Source organism: Artemia sp. Qi Xiang Cuo, chromosome 17 (genome assembly GCF_049724085.1).
Source record: "Artemia sp. Qi Xiang Cuo chromosome 17, ASM4972408v1, whole genome shotgun sequence".
In the NCBI taxonomy this organism is placed as follows: Eukaryota; Metazoa; Arthropoda; class Branchiopoda; order Anostraca; family Artemiidae; genus Artemia; species Artemia sp. Qi Xiang Cuo.
In genome coordinates, this window is record NC_142810.1 from 21,805,216 (window position 1) to 21,819,236 (window position 14,021).

General features: G+C 35.1%; 1 long non-coding RNA gene across 2 annotated transcripts; it reads right to left on the bottom strand.

Annotated features, from left to right (window-relative positions):
• Nucleotides 1–228: 228 nt before the first annotated feature.
• LOC148941999 (uncharacterized) lies at nucleotides 229–13,862 on the bottom strand. 2 transcript variants are annotated; one of them, XR_016143146.1, is made up of 3 exons: nucleotides 13,709–13,862; nucleotides 6,260–6,336; nucleotides 229–2,420 (listed from the first exon to the last, which is right to left on the bottom strand). It is a non-coding gene; the product is annotated as an uncharacterized LOC148941999 (long non-coding RNA). The 2 variants fall into 2 exon arrangements; XR_016143145.1 differs by lacking the exon at nucleotides 6,260–6,336.
• Between the last annotated feature and the right edge of the window lie 159 nt (nucleotides 13,863–14,021).

Genomic DNA, 14,021 nt, shown 5'->3' on the forward strand with positions numbered 1-14,021 from the left:
ATGCCGCTTATGTTTATATCTGCAAAAACGTTCTCTGGAGCACTCGCACCTCGGTCCGGGTTTTTATAATGGGTGAGATAGGGAAAGATCATACTGGATAATTATATAAACTGTGCTTTGCTTATACAGTGCTATTGCACTGCCTATGATTCTTGTTTTGGCTTTTTAAGGCCTGCTGATATCAATGCTATTTATTAATATAAATAATCGAATTTACAAACAAGTCAATTTAACAAAAATAATAAGTAATATTTCGATAAATATAATACATTAAGAGTTTAGTACAACAAATTCAAACTTACAGAGTCAAAATCAATTCAAAATTACGATCAAGTGAATTATGCGATACCTGGGGCTATTAGAATAGATCTTGGTTCAATTATGAGTTGAGCATCCTGTGCTGGGTATGGGGATTTGGGAAAGTTGAGGGGGGGTATGTACTGCAGCATTAGTAGTGAATCTAGCTGAAAAAAGGCAGGAGGTATATGACCTTCACCTTCACCCAGCCAAAAGTTTGTTTATGTTATACTTCTGTCGTCTAAAGCAGTTCATTGCTGACAATTTTCGTAAAAGCCAAGCAACAGAACTTATATTTATGATTGTTTAATGCGTGTTTATAGTTTGTAATATATTGCGAAATGTTTTTAAATTCAGCAACCAGCGTTATTGTTAAATAGTTACTTTTCTTCCCTACTCCTTGAATAACACCTACTTCAATAGCCCCCCCCCACAATAAAAATACTGTAGCTACGCTCCTGTGGTTATGAAACCTGTTTATAAAAGCCGAAGAGAAGTGGTGAAAACTCATTTCTATTGTGTAGTTGGGAAGTTGGATAGCCAGCCAGTAGCAGCAGTTAAATCAGCTCTGCCCATTCCCGAGAATGGAGGGAGGCAAGGACTTCCCACGGTTTTCAAAAAGAAGAAAAATTGTCCCCGAAAAACACCAAAAAGGTATTTTTAGAATCTATAGGTTCAATTTATATTTTAAACATTGTCAATATCGTATATATCCACAGAAATCAGTATGCTGTCTGGTTTCAAATCCTGTAACCCCCATTCCCAAGATTTGGCCTTGGCCGTGCCTTCTTTCTTTTTTCTCGTACCAGGATTTTTCACTTAATTCGTTGTTGAATTAGTTTTTGATATGTTGTCTCAACAGTATTCATTTGCGTAATTACAGGAAGCCTGTATATTGCTTCTAGGTCTATATGTAGCTGAACAATTTGGAAAGCTGAACAGTCTCCCAGCAGAAGTTGTTGATTCGGCTAGTCTTCTAATATTTAAATATGAAATTGTCAACATACCCTTTTTTCAAAAGTTATTACGTTGTCTAGTAGGATGTTTTATTGCGTGCATACCCCTTCTCTTATTTCCTTGTCCTATTGTTTTTTTCGCTTAATTCTTTGTTGTATTACTTTATTAATTAGAGTCTCAAATGCAAGTGTTGTTTTTAAATAATTGGAAATATTGGACAGTATTCACTTGTTCAGTGCCATCGTTTGGCAGGGGGGAAAGGGGGTAGTTGCACCCCCCCCCCCAATAATTTGGAGAAAAATTATTATATAGCCAATGCTCCTTCACTCTTCGGATATAGACCCCTCCCCCCACAATAAAAATGCTGGAGCTGCACCCCTGCACTTGTTTATAGACTTTATATATAAAATTTAACAATTTGAACAGTCTGCCAACAGCAGTTGTTGAATCAGCTATCATTCTAATTTTCAAGTTTACAATTGGTAATAGATCATTTTATAAAATTCAATACGCTAAGGATGCTGTATTATGTGCATGTACTTTCTCTCTTTTTTCTTGTCCCAATGTTTTTGTTTTTCCCTTAATTCCTTGCTATATAATGATCTCAAGCATTGATAAAGATGTAATTTTCTCGAAAATCGATCAAAATTTATTGGTTTATAGGGCAGCTGGACAATTTGAACAGTCTGCCAACAGAAGTTGTTGAATCAGCTAAAATTCTAATTTTCAAGTTTGCAGTTGGCAATACATAATTTTATAAGAATCAATTCCCTATACGGGAGGATACTCTGGTATGTACATGTATATTCTCTCTTTTTTCTCGTCACATTGTTTTTGTTCACTTCCTCGCTCGATTAGTCTCATATAATGATCTCAAATGAAGATGTCATTCCTTTAGAAAAATTGGGAAACTAATCGAAATGCTTAGGTTTATGGGGTAGCTAAACAATTTGAACAATATGTCAACTGAAGGTGTTGAATCAGCTAGTCTTCAAGTATTCGATTTTACAACTTTGAATATTCACATTTAGAAACATCAGCTCGCTGTCTGGTAGGGTGTTCTATTGTAGGTAAAACTGCACTTTTCTGTCGTGAGACCTTTTTCGTCACTGGAAATGGCATCTACACGTTTTCATTACCATTGCACTGGTTCGATGCGATCACCCCTGGGGAAGAGAAAGAGATACATCAGTTCTACCCTTGGAAAACTGTGATTTTTCTCGTTAGTCAAAGCGGGAGATAGTAAACCTCCAGCAGGCAACAACGATTTCAGTGATGTACTTCTATTTCAATTGAACGTAATTAATAATGGATTTCAGGAACTCTTTTGAAATTGTCAAAATCTCTTGTTGTAATTACAATCACGGTTTAATTGAATCTGAATGAAAATTACTATTTCCAAAATATTTATATATGGCAAACATTTATTTCTCAACAGTGTTCTAAAAAATAATTTTTTTTACATTTTTTCTTAGAAATTTTATATCGTCAGCGTAATTCAGGTTAAGGCCTCAGTAATTAAATATCTTGCGAACTTTCTTCTGGGCCTCCAGCCCAATGGTGTTGCATAGTGGAGGTAAAGACATTTATAGGAGCTGTGTCGAAAACTATAGATGAAACCCGAATAATGGCACGAACTTTTTTTAATAAAAATATACACAAATCTGTTCCAAATTTAGGGGAGCATTTTTCAATTTTTAAATGAAAGTACCAAAAAATATTTATCAAAGCCAGGGGGCAATCGCTCCCCCCCCCCCATTGGGGCTCCTAAACCCAAATGCTTGAAAGTTTTAAACATTTTGAAGGACACCAAGAGTATAGGACAATTACAGAAAGGAAAGGTCACAGATGACACAGCAGTTAAGCCTATTGCTTCAGTCAACTACTGCAATCTAAATAAAAAGATCAAAAATACCCTGAATTTACATTTTACACTCCAAACTGTAAGAAATACATTTTTTGTCGTCGACGCATACTTTACATTATGCAGCTTTTTGATGCAACTTTTTTTATTGATGTAAATTTTTTGAATAGTGAGATTCGCTGTGCCTTGATGATTTGTTATAGATCAGGCTGACGACAGTTAGTAGCTGCGTGGGTGGCTAGCAAAAAGGCAACTGTTACCACATACAACATCTTTTCATAACAGTTTTCTTCTACAAAGGCGGTGATATCTCTAGATAATCCTGAGGACAGTACCTAGAAGTCTTAACCACGCTTCAGCTATGGACACAATCATTAACATAAGGTTACTAAGATATTACCTATTTTTTATATAACCATTTAAGGAGGGAGGGGGGGGGGGCAATGAAACGTAAAGCAGATCAATTTTAAGGAAAATAAATAAGACTGAAAAAAATCGTGATTACGGAAGGCTGTTGGCAGCCAGCCACATCTAAAAATAAATGCCAAATTGTTTAGGGTATTGAACTGTAAGTAAATCGTCCACAGTTATCACAACTCTAAAATATTTTTTTTTAATATATAGGCTATATACAAACCTTTCATGGTAATTAGCTCTAAGTGGAGAGTAACTTTTGTCAATAGTAAACAAAACTTTAATAAAAATCTTGATAATGATAGACACACAAAAATTTTCATAATGGCATATGCACCAAAAAAACTTACTTTTTTGCAGGAAAATCACAAATTTGCCAAGAGGCATTTTTGTGTGTGTGTGGGGGGGGGGGAGGGGGAGAAAGAAGGGACACTTGCCCCGGGTGCAGAAATTTTAGGGGTGCAAAATTTCAAATAAGTACACACATATATATATATATATATATATATATATATATATATATATATATATATATATATATATATATATATATATATATATATATATATATATATATATATATATATATATATATATATATATATATATATATATATATATATACTTAATTAAAAAAAGCAGAATGTACCATGACAGTAAGTATAAGTAAATTGAATTTGAAATTTTCTATTTTACCATATCTTTGTCGCCATTTCTTAAAAATAAAAGTAAGTTGGGACGAAATAATTAATAATTTTGCAGAGGCTAAAGTGAGAAAAGTCAGAATTAACTAAATGGAAAATTTAGTTAGTTAATGGAATTGTTGTTAAAATTTGGTCAGAAAATGTTCTGGAGACAGGAGGGGATCAATCAAGATTTTGCCCCAGGCGCAAGAGAGGCCAGAACCGCCACTGACTTTGCCCCACACGGCGTCAAAATACTATGAAGCAAGAACTCCATTGTATAACCACAAGTTACATAACATCCCAGGCTTAAATACTATATTGCCTTACAGTGTGAATACTTACTAGAATTTACAGAAATCTGGGGTGGAAGGGGGGGGGGGGCCAAAATTGTATTTTAATAAATTTATTTATAGTAAAAAAAAAATTTTCAATGAAAACACCAAAAAAGGGTTTTTCGTGAAAATATAGAAATTTAAGGGACAGTAAAGCCCTAAGGGCTCCCTGGGTATGTATCTGCTCTGATCCTTGAAAAATCAGAAAATGATGAACTGTGAATTCCAACCACCCTCCTCCCCTCTCACAAGACATTGTTTGTAGAGATTCGCGTCTATCAAGGATAATTTTAGCAAACTAATAGTTAGAGGAAGTAGAGAGAAGGCTCATTTAAACAATTTTTGTCGACGAACTATGAATTCCAGCCACCCCCTCTTTCTAACAAGGAATCGTTTTTGGAAATACGCGTCTATCGATGGTAATTATCAAACCAATAGTTAGAAGGAATGGAGAGAAGACTCATTCAAACAATTTTTTGTCATCTTTTGATACTTTTTTGAATCGCCAAAAAAAAACACGGACTCGAACAAAAACTAAAATCATTCAGTTTAAAGCATTTAAAAACAATAGGAAATTATGCCACTTTTCAAGACCACCCTCACACCCGGTTTTGCGTTTTATTCTTTATTAGAAAATAGCTATGAAATGTATAAAGTATTCATTTTATTGAAACTTAAAATAGACATAGATTAAGTTGAAGAAACAAGTTTTTCCTGGAAGTAAAGAGTTGCATGAACAGGTAACTGTTCATGTAACTAAATACAAACGCCATAAAATGCAAACGGTATGTATTTTGGAGTAAAAACCAGTGTTCCTATTTGTTTTACTTTATAGTTCTTGAAGGAGGTGTCGTATCGGGTCAGATTCCAGGTTCAGACTTGAACGAGGCAATGGACTGGATCTTAGACTTGGATAATAATCCTCTAAAAAAAAGGAGATCTGAATGGATTTCACCTTTTTGACTTTACAGCAATTTTTCATAGAAAGTAACTGAAATAATCAGACATGGAGCTGTGAAAACCAAATTTGAACATTTTTTCCTTTTAATATTAAATGATTTTTTTTTTTTTGCGTAACCCTTATTCTTTTACCAAACAAAATATTTGAACAAGTATACGCTATTATTTATGTGGACACTGATTTGTGTGTGGTTTATTTTATTTTTTCAACAAGGTTGCTGATCTAACTTTGTGGACTTTCTTGAAGAGGTTAAATAAAGCTAAATTGACCAGCTAAAAACGGCTAAATTCACCAATTGCAAACCAAGCAAACACACCGAAATCCAAACCCTCTCATCTTAATACAAGAAATCTTAAAAACCTATTTTACCCAGAACCACAAAAACCATAAAGTCAACACATAAAATCAATTATTCTTCGGTTTTACCCTTTCCCCGAAAAATTTTGTCTGGCCGTAAAAAAATAACAACAATACATGTAAAACAAATTGGTGTGTTTTGTAGTTTTTTGGCCCCCCTGCTCCCCCGAAAAAGAAAAAAAGGAAACCAGCTAAAATCTTTCTCCGGGGTCCTCTTCTTCTTAATCATCTTTCCCTTTCCACCTCAGTTACAGCAGATGGCTCTGCTGCCCCTTCCTCAGGAGCATTATTCATTTTATTGAAACTTAAAATAGACATAAATTAAGTTGAAGAAACAAGTTCTTACGGGGAAGTAAAGAGGTATATTAAACCTAAAATGAACATGTATTACTTTAAATGTGAGCAGGGACACTGTCCCGTCTCGGTGTCTCTCCCTTTATGCGGCTTGCTGAAGAAACAAATTTTCACCTGGAAGTAAAGAGTTACATGAACAGGTATCACTATAAATGTGAGTAGGGACACTATCCCAACTCAATGTCTCTCTCTTTACGTTACCATTTGACTCACGCTTTATTGAAAGCTTTTTAGAGCGTTTCATGTACAGAACGTTGCATGGTCATTACTGGTGAATTTCTCAGCCCCCGAACGAAGATTTTTCCGCTTCCAAAGCTTACACATTTTAATGCCTTTTTAAAGGCACAAGTTAAACTGTAGCTTAGAGATGTAAGGTACTGGGGCAAAGACGTACGCAGGGGGGCCTCCGGCCTGGGCCCCCTCCAAAATCTCACTTTTTTATTTTCCCATAATTTCTTGATTTTACTCACAGAATAATGGGTTTGAAGGATTTCAGCCCCCCAAAACAAATTCCTGCCTACGTTCCTGTAGTGGGGTCTCAACCTTCCTTAATTTTACAGTAACTTGAATTCATTTTAACTTTTAATGTTACCACTTACTTTCAATGAAAAACTACTTTATTCTTTTACTAAAAATTTTGGGGATTTTGAATATGTAACGGACTCATCAAGTTAATATAACCTATACAAAGTTGTCAATTTCATTCGCATGGAAGAATCAGACGGCATATAAAAATAGAGTTCATCATTATACAAAATATACTAACCAATTCAGCGTGTCTAAAAATCTTGGAACAGATGCTACAGTCTCCATCTACTCAAAAAAATTCCTGTGTATAGGTCTTTGCTGCTATTGTACACAAAACGTAGATTTGGGCACCCTCTCGATGGAAATATTAAAGAGTCAACCCCCCCCCCCCCAAAAAAAAAAAATAAAATTCTTCTGCCTCCCTTTTCTAGTGTAGCTTTATGTGTGAACAGAATTTATTTGCGCTTTAGGTCCATAGGCCATGGCACAAGATATAAAACAAACAAGAACTATACAGAAATTACAAAAAGTGGCCGCCAACACCCTTTCCGGTCACATCCCTTCAGCCATGGCACCCGGGGTAGCTTGTCCTTGCCCCCCGCCCTTTGAATGGCTCTGCTTATAATCACCGAATTATGTTCTTTGCCAAGCCACAGCACTTCCCAGCCATGGCACCGGAGGTAGCTTGCCTCGGTTATGCCCCCCTCCCTTTTTGAACAGCTCTGCGTATTATCACCAAATTCTGTTCCTTGGAATAAACAAATTCATATTGTCGAAAATCTATTCTTACTAAATGGCTCAAACTTATCAAGGTTGGTCTTACTCGTAGTTTTATAGTACCAGTAAATTTGTGCCAATAAAATGCTTCAGCATTTTACTGGGAGGCAAGAGGGGTCCATATTTGGATAGTCAGGGGGCACGGACTATATAATAGTTATTTTCTCCGATTTTTTTCTGGGGGGGGCAACTTCCCACCAAAACGACACCCCTGATTGTAATGAGACTCTCCATAAATCAGCCATCCTAATAGTTATTCTTATGTTGTCGAGTGTCTTCTTTCTTTTTATCATGAAAATATCCAGATTTCAGGATAGTGGGAACGGAATGCAGAGTTTCTTACTTCGTATGCGGCCAATTGGACTGCAAAAAAAGAAAAATACGGAAAAGTAGGGAGCACTTATTTTATACCAGCCTAAGAATCAGGGCTGTATCCAGGGGGGGGGTACCCAGTTTGACCTCCCCCCCCCCTAAATGTTTGTCTGACTCGTAAAAACGTAACAAAAACGGATATAAACAAATTTTCTATGTGTTTTTTTGTGTACCCCCCCCCGAAAATTTTTTTGAGTAAAACCCCCTCCGAAACAAAATCCTGGGTACGGCCTTGCTAAAAATTATTGTTAGTTTGGAACCTTGAATTTAGGCTTCTCTGCCAAGTTTTCTCGACAACCTAGTGACTTTTTACAAAACTGTTCATAGTTCTCTATAATTGTTTTGGGAATTTGACTATTTCTTGGTGTTTCAACAAATTCCCTCTCCAATTGAAATAAACTCCTACCAACCTGCCCACTAGTTTATATTAAGAGGCACGAAGTATACCTGAGACAGGGGTAGATTCATCGAATCAAGCACGCACACATGGAAAAGAGATTCAAGTTCGTGATGTGGCCTACCCCAATTTTCTCGAGGTTTACACGGTTGTCCATATAATTATTCTCTTATAATTATTTTATATCCATTTATAATTATCCTTTTATAACTCTTGTTAAACAATTATCCTTTTTAGTGTTGTTTTTTATCTTATAAGATATTATTATTATTAGTTATTGCTGCTAATACTATTAGAAATGGATAGTTGCCCAAATTCCACCAAATATTCAGATCAGTTCCATTGATAATACAGAAAAAAGGAGTTTCCGCATTTGGCTGTCAATTGAAGCCGTCACCTTAAACAAGCCTTAATTGCCGAATAATCTTAGGTCACCCAAGGAGATTGGCTGCCACTTAAACAATCTAATCATGAGACAAATGTTTGCCGTCGGCGCCGTCACCCGTCTCTTCGTTTAGCCACTGTCAATCAACTTAGCTTTGTCGGTCATAGTTGCCGTCAACAAGCGGTGGGAAGATTCTTCCTAAACGGCGCGTTCAATTACTTAAAAAATCTATTGTGTTATTCTTGCATTGAATGTATTAGGCAATACACAGGGGAGGTTCTACTGACCTGTACCCCTCCCTATAAATCTTGAAATATTTTACAATTTTACCGATAACATACCTATGTAATTGACTAATGCCAGTACCTCTTAGAACTGATAACAATCGTCTGACTTTATACAGTGGGTACCTGAAGCCACCTATGAAACACGTTACGTGTTTTTATGCTTATTGTCATATTCTCTATATTAAAAACTGGCCATTAATACATTTTAAGTTGTTTTATGTTCTTGCCCCTTTAGGAATCATCTCCCCCTTCCAAATGAATTCCCGTGAACGCTTCTGGAATAAAGTATTCAATCTATTGATAAATTGTAAAACAATCTATAGCCTAGGCAGTTGAAATCACAGAGCTCGGATCACTATCTACAGATTCTATATTTCTCCATTTTGAATTGGCACAGTAGCTGATCTGGTTTTTTTCCCCTTATATATGTTTCAGTGAGCTTTCAGAAATAATATCCGAAATAGACCAAAGAAATAAGTCAGAGCGCATGCCAGGTCCTTGCAAAACATAAGACACAGAAACTTTTGCCCTTCTACCTTTTTCGGTTTCGTCGAACCTAAGCCTAGATAGATCAGAAATTCGCGTAATTAATTAGAGGATCACAAATTCACATTACTAGCAAAACCTGAAAAAGAAAATTTGGACCAATATATATAAACTAATATTCATACAAACTAACCGTGGAAGAACTGAAGAATATGAATAGAGGAAACAGACATTTTGTACTTATCATATTTCACTACACTAAGAGGGGGAGGGGTTTAAACATTATGAAAATTCCTTCGTTTTATCGTATTATTGAAAAGTTTTTTTTTCATGAGTTTTGGCTATGAGAAGGACTTTTTAGGAATAAGCTTGAGAAATCTGATTGGATATGTTGAATAAAAATTTATAAAACTGCATATTCTTAAAAACTCTGAAAATTGACAATTCAATTTTTTATGAAAAAAAAAAACATCATATGCAGATCTAGTGTTATTGGTCGGAGCGAGCGCCAACTTAAAAGATGAATACAATTCAATAAAAGCCAAAAAATATAAGAATTAAAACCAAATACCTAACAACCATAAAAGCGAGTTGTTCGCCAATATCCGCGATTGGCGAATAACTCACTTTTATGGTTGTTAGGTATTTGGTTTTAATTTTTATAACTTTTGGCTTTTATTGAATTTTATTCATCTTTAAAGTTTTTGGTTTTTTCTTTGGTTTTTTGGTTCTTTTCACATTGACTTTCCGCGTTTGTTTTTCGTTTTTTTTTCTTAGGCACTTTCCTTGGATACATTATTTCGTTTCGCGCTGAAGAAGAGAGGCGTTTGTCCTCTCGAAATATTTGCTTTGTTGTGTTTTTCAGTATTTTCATGTGGCCTTCAAAAACCTCATTTTTTCTCGTTTTTCTTTCTTTATGTTATGTCAGGCCAATGTGGTTTAAGAAATTATCATTGGTGAAAAAATCAGAAAAATAAGCTAAAACCATCTGGCACGGTGACACCAGCACCGAACACCTTAAGAAGGCATAGCTTTCCTTTAAAGGTGGAGTTGTATTTAAGAATCAACAGATTGTTAATATTTGAATTATTACGGATCAAAAGTATTGTCAAGTTTAAACAGTTTGTTTTGCTTATGTATTTTCACGGTTCATAGTGGCAACACTGATGAAAATTTGGTAGTGCCTCTAAGTTTCATAATTTTGCAACAATTGGAAGACAAACCTCCGAAAAGCGGGATTTCATGAAAGAAAAGACCCAAGATGGGTTGGGGGGGGGGGGGAGGGTAAAAGCTATTTCCATTGTGATGCCCATGGAACTTCAAGCAATGTGTGATTAAGCATTTGAGAACAGTTGGGAAGAACTGGGCGAAAAGCAAAAAAAATACTAGTCATGAAATGAAAAATTAGCAACCTTCTAGGATATATAAACAAAAAACGATCAGAAATTGGGTTTAGGCCTAACTAAAATACTAAAAATTAAAATAAATATTTTGAGAGGTAAAGCGCATCTCTTTTTTTTAGCGCGAACAGAAAAAAAAATTTCAAGGAAAATGTTAAAAAAGACAATGAAAACCAAACTGGAAAAATCAAACAAATAAAATCCGATAAGATACAATAAAAAACAAAATTAAAAGATGAATAAAATTCAATGAAAGCCAAAATTAGTAGAATTAAGGCCAAATACCTAATTTTGGCTTTTATTGAATTTTATTATCTTTTAATTTTTATTTTTTTATTGGATTATATCAGTCTCTTTTTCACGTTGACTCGTCGCTTTGTTTTGGTTTTCTTTGTCTATTTTGGTATTTTTTTGGAAAAATTCTTTTTTTCGCGCTGGAAAAGAGAGGCTGTTGTCTTCTTGAAATATTTGCTTTGTTTTTCAGTATTTTTGTTTGGCCATAATAACTCTATTTTTGATCTTTTATCTTTATATTATGGCAGGCCAATGTGGTTTAAGAAATTATCCACCTTCTAGGTTAAAAATTATAAACGCTGTGTTATAGGTACCGACCCGCTGTTTATAATGTTAGACAGGTTGACATGATATGAACCATTTTGCGTTGAAGGATTTTAGGTTAACGAAAAGTAGGTTTTTTCATTCTGGTTGACCTAAACCAAGATTAGGATTTTCTGTAATGAGGAAAGAAGAAAACGTAAGAACAAAAATTTCTAACAAAAGAATTTTCCTAGAAGAGGATAAAGAGAACCGTCCTGAACATAATTGCTGAATAAGGAGCAGGCACAATTGAATTAACTTTAGTTGTTTTTTTTTATTTTTTTTAATAAAAACAAAAACGCAAAAAAAAAAATTTTACATCCATTTTTGTTACGTTTTTACGAGTCAGACAAACATTTCGGGAGGGGGTTCCAACCCCCCCCCCCCCCGTATTGCCTTTTTACTCTAACCAAATAGAGTAAAAAGGTTTGGTGAAAAATTCCTCAGTTGTGTCAAAGCAGATACTCTATTATTTTCTGCGTGTACATATACCGTTTTTAGATATAGGAGGGTTGACCAAAAATATTATATTTCTATGAAAGATTTACGAACAAATGAAAGCCTTAGGAATTTTTGGAAAACTAAGAAAATAAAAATAGGGTACTTGTCTAGAATCTGAGTACCCACGAAAGAAAAACCGCATCGAAATCTCAAAGCCACTATTGATAAAAGGGTATGTGAGGTGTTGCTCACTCCGTGACAAAGATTTAAACTTTAGTTTTTTGCGGTTTAGGGGGACTAATTTGGTTAGGTTAGATTATGTATTTAATATATGCTATGCTTTACCCCCACCCCCTCCCTAATGTGCAAATATATAGCCCAAATTTATTTCTAAACTATTATATTTTCATCCTATTTTGTTTTATTTCATTAGAATTAACGAAACTTGACTTCTCGCGGGCGTACCCACAGATTCTAGACAAGCACCAAAAAATAGAAAAATGGAAACAGATAAATCAAGAGACTTATTTTTTAAATATTTAAGGTTCCGGGAAGCTGGACATTGGCTCTTTCTGCCGTAATTTTGAAATTTCTAACAACTTTATGGTTTTACCTTTGTATCCTCAAATCCAGTAGTAGCCTACTCCGCTCCATTGCGTATATGTGACTGATATCTACAAAGTTAAGCTTGAATTGGCAATCTTACTCGGTAACCAGTAACCCAGCCAAAGAACAGTCTTGGTAAAACCTATTGTACCCCATAACATTGGCGTTAATTTGTAGGGGGGATTTTTTCTCCAATATTATTGTCCGCCACCCACCTTGGTCTTGAAAAATACCTTTTTTGGGACATTTTTTTGAAAATACCTGTTTTTGGTATGTTCATATTTACCCCACGCCCTAAATATTAAAAATGTATATTTAGCCCCCCCCCCCATTCCTTTAACCATAAATTATAAAGGTGGGGGGGCTCACTACCAGAACATTTTTTCAAATAATCAACTTATTCTACTGGACTCTCTCCGACTCACTCCGCCACCACAATGAATCTCTTTTATGTTCCTAATATACAAACTTTTTGCCAAGGCCGTATCTTTGGGGGGAGGGGGGTTAGGATGTTTGAACCCCCTCCCCCCCCCCCCGAAATAATTGTCTGACTCATAAAAACGTAACAAAAATGGACATAAACAAATTTAGTATGCGTTTTTTTTAGTTTTTTTTTGTAACCCCCCCCCCCTCCAAATTTTTTTGAGTAAAACCCCCTCCGGAAAAAAATCCTGGGTACGGCCTTGATTTTTGCATCTACAGACCATAGGGATTCCTATCGCATATCTACTTACCAATCAATGGAAAATCTAAAGTTGAAGTGAAAATGCTATAATTAAATTTTGGGACTTTCAAACTTTCAAAAAAAAAGGTATTTTCAAAATTCCAAACTATTTACAAGTTTAATATGTATATATGCAAAACCGTATTCAAAGGAGGGGGTACCGAATTCGACTCCCCCCCCCAAAAAAAAAATCCAACCATCAAAAAAGTAACAACATAACAAATTTTTGATGTGTTTTGTAGTTTCTTTTGTAGCCCCCCCCCCCAAAAAAAAAATCTTGGATAGGCTACATTCCTTGCTTCTCGATCGATTGGCGAAAATCCTTGTGCAAAGAAATACGTTCGATCATCTAAATAATTTACCATTTTGTTTTAACTTTCATTAAAAATTAACTATGTACAAAATATAGGTTTTTTGATAGTCTAAGTATGTTAAAAGTATTTATTTTATAAATCTCTAAGAAATTTGCACTATATCTCCACTCACCAAAGTAAAGGACAATCATCTTTTCAAAAAACGTAGAATGAATAATTAACGTTCAATGAAAGTCTGAAAGGAGGCCTATAGAAGTTACCCATGAAGCCCATATCCATATATCAAGTTGACTTTATTAGACACAAAATCACTCAGCCTATTTTACAACGACAATAGCAACACCAAATCGACCGCATAGCTAGGCGTGAACATTGTTAATAGAGGCGCCTAAGTTTCCACCTTTCTTCTTTAATTGGTTAAATTTAGCCAAAACCCCGCCTGCTGCAATAGGATTGGTTGATTTGAGCGAATAGGATTAAAGCTG